The sequence below is a fragment of the Vombatus ursinus genome, unplaced genomic scaffold (genome assembly GCF_900497805.2).
Source record: "Vombatus ursinus unplaced genomic scaffold, bare-nosed wombat genome assembly UNPS02014778.1, whole genome shotgun sequence".
Taxonomy (NCBI): Eukaryota; Metazoa; Chordata; class Mammalia; order Diprotodontia; family Vombatidae; genus Vombatus; species Vombatus ursinus.
This window is the reverse complement of record NW_020954556.1, coordinates 40843674-40852109: the sequence shown is the minus strand read 5'-3', so window position 1 is coordinate 40852109 and position 8436 is coordinate 40843674. Positions and strand designations below refer to the sequence as shown.

The 8436-nt window shown below is 33.8% G+C and overlaps 1 pseudogene; it reads right to left on the bottom strand.

Annotated features, from left to right (window-relative positions):
- Positions 1-3124: 3124 nt before the first annotated feature.
- Positions 3125-3756, bottom strand: LOC114045550 (annotated as a pseudogene).
- Positions 3757-8436: the final 4680 nt, after the last annotated feature.

Here is an 8436-nt window from a genome sequence, read left to right as displayed (position 1 = left end):
TTACTAATAGACTTGCTTAATACAAGATTGCTACAAACATTAAATTTGCAAAAAATAAAATTCAATAATGATGAAGCACAATAAAGCAAAGTGCAATAAAACTAGTTAGACCTGTAGAGGGCTTTTCAGCATGCCTGATGAAAAGACCAAAGCTGAACAGAAATTTTGACTTTCAAGTATAAGACTCTAGAGAAGAGTGAAAAGGCACATATGAAAAGGAAATAACAGGAGATTTAATAAGATTAAACAGCTCATACGATCTATATGGGAAGATGATACATATATCTTCTAAGAATTTTATCATTATTAGTATAGTTACGAGGACTCTACATAGAAAGAGGAATGCAGAAGTAATTTTATTAGGTTGGAATGATGTAAAAAAAAAAGATGGGGAGGAAGACAGATGCTTTGTGAGAGGGAATAAGCAAGAGGAAGAATGACAAGTATTTTCTCACATAAAGAGATGCTGTGGTGAGTAAAATGCAATAATGTAAAACTGAGACACATTTCTTTGAACAAGATCAGTTTGTTAAGAGTGACTCATGTAGCTTTTAATAAAGTGGGTCACAATTGCCCTTTCTGTAAGGTTAGTGACTGAAGAAAATAACTCTTTAAATATTAGAAATGGTAAAATGGGGGAAAAATCCACTGAAGAAAACAACTCCTTTAAAAACAAAATTGGCCAAATGTAAAAGGAGGTACAAAAACTAACTGGAGAAAATAATTCCTTAAAAATTAGAATTGGGCAAGTGGAAGCTAATAACTCTATGAGAATCAAGAAACAGTCAAACAAAATCAAAACAATGAAAAAAAATAGAAGAAAATATAAAATATCTCATTGGAAAAAAAACTGACCTGGAAAATAGATCCAAGAGAGATAATTTTTAAAATATTGGACCATCTGAAGGCCATGATTAAAAGAAAGAGCGTGGATGGTATCTTTCAAGAAATTATCAAGGAAAACTGCCTTGATATCTTTGGACCACAAGGTAAAATAGTCATTGAAAGAGTCCACTGATCAGTTTCTCAAAGAGATTTCAAAATTACAACTCTAAGGAAGATTGTAGTCAAATTTCAGAACTATCAGGTCAAGCAGAAAATAATGCAAGCATCCAAAAAGAAATAATCCAAATATCAAGGAGCCACAGTAAAGATTACACAGGACTTAGCAGCTTCTATGTTAAAAGATTGCAAGACTTTGAATAGGACATTCTGGAAGGCAAAGGAACTTAGATTACAACCAAGAATCAACTACCCAGCAAAACTGAGCATAATCTTTCAGGAGAAAAAGATGGACACTCAAAGAAACAAGAAACTTTTAAACTTTCCTAATGAAAAGACCATATTGAATAGAAAATTTGATCTTCAAATATAACACTCAAGAGGATCATAAAATGGTAAACAAAAATAATGTTATTTAATAGGATTGAACTGTTTACATTGCTAATGGGAAAATGATATCTGTAAATTTTGAGAACTATATCTCTTTAGGGCATTTAGAAGGAGTATACATAGACAGAGGGTGTGGGTGTAAGATGACTGTGATGTGATGATATAAAAAATTAAGGGGTGAAAAATAGATTGTATTGGGAGAAGAGGAAAGGGGGAGACAGAATGGGGTAAATTATATTATATGAAGAGGCATGAAAGACCTATTGTAGTAGAAGGAATGAAGGGAGGCAATGAGCATTGTTTCAATCTTACTCTCATCAGATCTGGATCAAGGAAGAAATAACATACACACTCAGTTGGGTATAGAAATCTAGCACCCTATAGAAAAAAATGAGGGGAAAGGGAAAAGAAAAGAGGTATGATAGAAGGGAGGGAAGATTGAAGGAGAGGGTCGTTAGAAGAAAAGTCTAAACAGGGGTAAAGTAGGATGGAGGGAAATACACAATTAGTAATCATAACTGTGAATATAAGTAGGATGAACTCTCACACAAAATGGAAGTTTAAAATCTAGAATCCTACATAACATGTTGTTTAGAAGAAACACATTTAAAGCAGAGAGAAACACAGAGTAAAGGTAAAAGACTGGAGCAGGATATATTATGCTTCAGCTAAACTTAAAAAAAAATGAGTAGGAGTAAATATTAAATACATCCTTTTCAGATCATGATATAATAAAAATTACTTGTAATAAAGGGACATGGAAAGGTAGACTAAAAGTTAATTGGAAAGTAAATAATCTACTCCTAAAGCATGAGTGGGTCAAGCAACAAATAATAGAAACAAATTAAATATTAAGGCAATTTGCAAACCTTAAAGCACAATATAAATGCCAATTTTTTTTGTCATTGTTATTAATAACATTAAAATTCTTCTTTGCCTAAAAAGTAACATTAATAGACATTCTTCAATCACAAAAAGAACATTTTAAAACCCTATGAAAATTATTTTGGAATAAGCAGATATACTTTGACCAAACACACAGTCAAGGCTGACCATTTTGGGCCATGATAGTTTCCCAGTGCAAAATACCTAATGTGAAATTATTTGTTATTTACAATTATACTTCAAAATCTCTCTATCTTTCATGTATTGACAGAAAATAAAATCCCATTCTACAGATAGTCCTCAAAATGTTTTTGGAAAATCAACCTACAAATAATTCTAGAAACAAAACATTATCATAGATTATACTGTTCCTCAGATATAATTGATCCAAAAAATGAGTCACATTGTGAATAGGTTAATATGACAAATACCCTAATCTAAAAACTATGTGGAAGAAAAGTATATGAAAATGTAAAGTCATAATAGAGAAGATTAAAATTATTTCAAAGCAATATTAAAATAGATGAATGAGTGCATGGAAAAAGGAATGGATGGATAGATGAATAAATGAGTAGGTAGATAAATGGATAGATAGACAGATAAGCATGTCAATAACACAAGTCCAAATCCAATTGATATGGCACTCTCTCCTCATTGTCAGAGATCAATGTCACATGCTTGTGTGAGGGACAGAGTGGAGTTGCTAAGAGGAAGAGAGGGTGAAGCTCTTGTTTAGTGTAGTCCCCTTGGGCTCTGCAGTCACTTCAGGCAATTCTGGCTGCCATTTTTTTTAGCAGTATCTAGTTTATTTATGCCTGCAAAAGGTAGATGTCACAGCACACACCCCTCATGAGTGGAGTGTCTGCCATTTGTCCAAGGGGACCTGGCTGGGGATGTACTTAACTCCACAGCCATCAGGAATGGGAAGTTTCTCAGCTATCATATCCTCAAACTCATCAGCATTGAACTTAGTGAAACCCCATTTCTTGGAGATGCAGATCTTCTGGCAACCAGGGAACTTTAACTTAGCTCTACACGAAGCTTCAATCACATGTTCTTTATTCTGGACCTTGGTACAAATTTACATGATAATTTGGCCAATGTGTACATGGGCTACAGTGCCCTGGGGCTTTCCAAAGGCTGCCTGCATGTCAATATGGAGCCTGTCAGCCCCAGCACATGACAACATCTTATTGATGTGGATGACATGACAAGGATGTAGCCACACATGAATATGAAAGACATCCTTGCCACAACTCTTCACCATGTACTTGTTAGCACAGATACCAGTGCCTTCCAAGGCTTCTGATAACAGCTGTCCATATTCATCTGATATCACATGGCCACACAATAGAAATTCATCCACTTTCACTTTCTTTCTACCAAGATTGAGGATTCTTATCTTGGCATCAGGAACTCTACTGCAGAAACAGGCTTATTTTTGCAGTACCTATAACAGTGGGCAGGACAACAGCCCATGGCACTGGCACCAGCAAAAACTGTGTCTCACCACAGGGAAAAGGCTCTGGCTGCCATTTTTGAGAGAGGAAATGAATGGTGCTAATCTCCCTTCATGTTATAGAAGGAAGAATAAGACTATGTGATGAAGTTGACATGAGAGATGCTATCAGTATCCATTATGTTTCTATCCCCAGCTAGAGACTTCAGAATTTTCCTCTTGGGGGAGATTTAGGACTCTCAATAGAGCTGAGTTATCTTGCTCCCAATAGGAAAGCTCTTTTGCATATATTCTCCTATGCATACATTTTATTATTTCTGTTTTGCTATGGACTTAGACATATGGTTTCTTTTCTACTTCCTATGGGTGCTCACTATGAATCTGGTATTTGGTAGGGAGTTAAAAACTTGAATAAAAGGCTTAGACCCTCCTTTCTCCAAATGATAAATAAATGTCAATTGGAATTTACCTTAAAACTGAAAAGCACATCCCCAAGACTAACTAAGGGTGCAGATAGATATATTTCTAACCTGGTACAATAGCTCTCTCAGGAGAGAAGAGTGGCCAATATTCTAGACCCAATCTCACGTTTTCCCCCTCCTTCTAGAAAATAAAATCTTCCTTGGAGAAAAGTGGGAAAAGACAAGAGATGAATTCTGTCTCCCTTTGAGTCAAATAATGACATCTCCATGGTACATAATGTAAGGTACGGCCAAGAAGGACAAAAAAAAAGAGAGAGAGAAAGAAAGAAAAAAGTTAAAGAAGGAAAAAGAAGTGAATATATTAATTTATAAATACATAAATGGATAGATAGATGGATGGATGGATGATACATAGTTAAACTAAGTTTTTAAATAGATTGTTCAGATCAGGAGAAGTAGTAATCCTACTCTGCTCTGAATTACTCTGATTATGTATGGGGTTTTCTGGAAGCTATACTTTTAAGAGGGATTTTAAACACATTTTAAGATGGATTTGAACACATCAGAGGGTGGAGAACACATTGATGAGGATTCAGGAAACCATATCATTTTTAAATGTTAAAGGAATCATGGCTATTTAATCAAAAAATAGAGATGAGATAGGCAGAAGAGTTGTGAAGACACTTTTTAAGTATTTCAGAGATTTTTATGTATCTAGATGAATATTATTGGCTTAATATAATTGGAGTCTTTGTAACAATTAGTGCTATTCATCCACATCCAAAGAAAGAAGTGATAGAGACTAAATGCAGGTCAAAGCATACTTTTTCACTTTTTTGATGTTTGTTTTTATTTTGGTCTGTGTCTTCTTTCACAAGATGACCAATATGGAAAAATGTTTTGCATGATTACACATATACAACCTATATAAAACTGCTTCCCATCTCAGGGAGGTGGGAGGCAAAGGGAGAGAATTTGGAACTCAAAATTAAAATAAATGCTAACATTTTTCTTTATTTGTAATTTGGAAAAAAAATTAATATTAAAATCAATTAGAGCTATTAAACAATGGAACATGATGCCTTGTGAAAAGGCATGTGAAAATAATGACTTTATTATTACATTAATAGTTCAATGATCAGCTAGATAACTTAGCAAGGATATTGTAGAAGAGATTCCTGTAAGGGATTTGAAATGGAACTAAATGGCTGTTATTATCCTTTTGAGCTGTTATTGTCTATTAATTTATTATTTGAAGATTTTGCTGGTTCTGAAATAACAAGAATTTGGTATGATAGATTGAGTGCTGGGGTTGGAGTCAAAAACACGAGTCTGAATCATATTTAGGATATTTTCTAGTTGAGTGATCTTGGACAAGTCACCTTTTTTTTTTTCAGCCAACCTATTTCCTTATTCATAAAATGGGAATTATAATAGCAAATAACACATATCTCACAGGATTGTTGTGGGAATCATATGGGATAATATAATACAGATGTATGTCTATATATATGCATATATAAATTTACATATCTTAAACCACTATGTGAGTACTAGTTTAAAAATATTATTACTGTTATTGTTAGATGTTGATGATTTTGATGATGATGATGATGATGATGATGATGATGCCTACTTTCTAAAGTATTTTTCTACCCAGTTAGAAAGGGGGCATCCCAATATTTACTCTTATTTTACTCTCATCATATTTTTTTCTTAACTTTGAAGTTAGTCACTAAAGAAGTAAAACATACCCATCATGTTAATAATCATCATCACATGATATCACTTCATTTCTCCCTAATTAAAGGATAATTGATAAAGAAAGTTAAGGGAACTGGGTTTCTCTCTATTTTTCAAAGTATCTCTGGAGAACATTTTGCAGGGTTAAAATATACTTTACTGGTGGAAAGATAGTCTTTGTACCCAACCAAAATTTTTCTCATTGCAATTAAAGTATATCTTGAGGCAAGATGACCCATGCCTGGAAGGAAAGAGAAGAAAGAGAAACACTATAACTTTCCAACAGCAGCCTGTTTTTATCCCAAGGGAAAAATCTACCACTGATTGTCTCAACTAAAAGTGCAGACCATTTGTAGAAGTGAGCTCTTTAATAAATTCAGGAAAATTTACTGCAAATTTTCTGAGAACTAACCATCTTGAAATTCCCTCATTTCAAGTTTAAATCTGCCAATATATTAAACTCTTTGACACCTGGTGTCACACAATTTCAGACTTTTATCCCCTCCAGAAAAAAACAAACAAGCAAAAAAGTATTAAATGCTACCCACTTGAAATGTGTTTTGTTGAGTCACCATAGAAAACTGAACAAGGGTCTTGTCACATTCAAGTCAGTATAATGAGGCAGGTGCTAAAAACAGTCATTGGAAGATTGTTTCACCCCATGAGTTAAGTGCCAGGTAGACAGCAAAGGTGGATGAGCAGCCCTGAAAAAGCCATCACATCAGGGATGCTAGTACTTTTTGAACAAACACTGGATACAATTATATGGTTTCTTAAGGTTTCCATTTGAAGTTCTACTTGGTTCACATGCTTTTGTAGGCAAAGAAAAACAAAACTTCTGACCATGTCTCTTGATGGCATTATTATTTGTTTCAAATTGGATTTTTGTTTCTTTTTTTTATGCAGAACTGACATATATTAAGTTTTACTAATACTATTAATCCTAAATATTAATATTAATGCTATTTTATTAACACAAAAAGTTCAATATTTAGTAAGTACCTTCTGAAAATTTAACTGAGCAGATATTTATAGATCCCAAGAATTCTAACACACACACACACAGACACACACACATACACACACATATGATAAAATAAAATATAATTCCAAATATATATGTAATGAATATAGTGGACATACCTGACTAGTAGTGATAAGCACCTGACTTGAGATTCTGACTATTTAAGTGATATTAGATTAAAGAGTAATTCCTCCCTTAATCTTTCCAAAATCACATTATTTTTCTTGATGACATCTTCATGATCATGCTAACAGCCTAAATATTTGGATAGATTGATGGATGGATAGATAGATAGAAAGGCAGGTAGATGATAGTCACTACACTTAGCATGAGCTTCCCTCCTTGGTTTCAATTACAAAAACATTATGCCACTCCTAGGATAAGCTTATCATTTCTAAACTTGCCACCATGCTGCTAACTCAAGCTTTGACTGATATCATCTCTCTTATATTCCTCTCTCCTTTGACTGGAAAGATGTAGGACAGAGTACTTTCAATACCTTCCATCACAGAGGGCAGAAACCGGACTCAGCACATTCCACTTGGCATCTGCTGGCCTGTCGGATTTCACCTCCACAGAAGAAGATGTTGTTGTACTGGGTACCACATGGTGCTCTTCACCCTGTTTTCTGTCTTCTTTTGCATATTGTCTCCCCCTTTAGAATGTAAGCTCATTAGGGATTTTCTTTATGTTAATTGTATGTCTTGAGTTTAGCACAGTACCTGTTAGATAGTAGGCAATAAAATTAGATGAATAGATAGATATATATCAGAATTTAAAAATAGATGAAGATTTAGACAGGGCCTTCTCCACTTTATCTTGGTTTCTTCACCTGTTTCTTTTATAGGTTCTTATATTTGCCTACTTCACCAGAATATTAAGTGGCAAACATAGGGATTATAATGCATATATTTTGTTATATATATTTGCTTTATCATTAACACAGTGTCTGGCACAGACTAGGCACTTAATAAATGCTTATGGATTGATTGATTAAGATATGAGTAATTGTGCTATTATTTCTATTGCCCTACCTCTAAATAAATTGCTATTTTAACATAAAAGTGTTATTACTATATGTCATGATTATGTAAAAATAACATACCTTATGGGTATATCATGTTGTGACTGATTATCTAATTAGAAAATTAATTAAGAGGGGTTCAAGAAAAAGGGTGATAAGTAAAGGATATCTATTTATATAGATTTACCCCTAGAATAATGAAATAATTTGAGTATAACCATCTAGAGGTTGATTGCTATGGTAACCTCAGTCTGCCAAGAATGGAGTTAACAACTCAACATAGAGTGAATAGATGTCTACATACTTATGTGAAAAGTGTGGTAACCTGAAAAAGTGTGAGTGACTATTCCATGTCATTCATTAACATCACCTGTGCCACTTCCATTTTACTTAATAAACTAACTTATTTCATCTATGGCTGAGGGCAAAGATTTCATTACCTCATGTTCTGTCTTCTACTGATCAGACTTTGAGGCATTAATCTAGA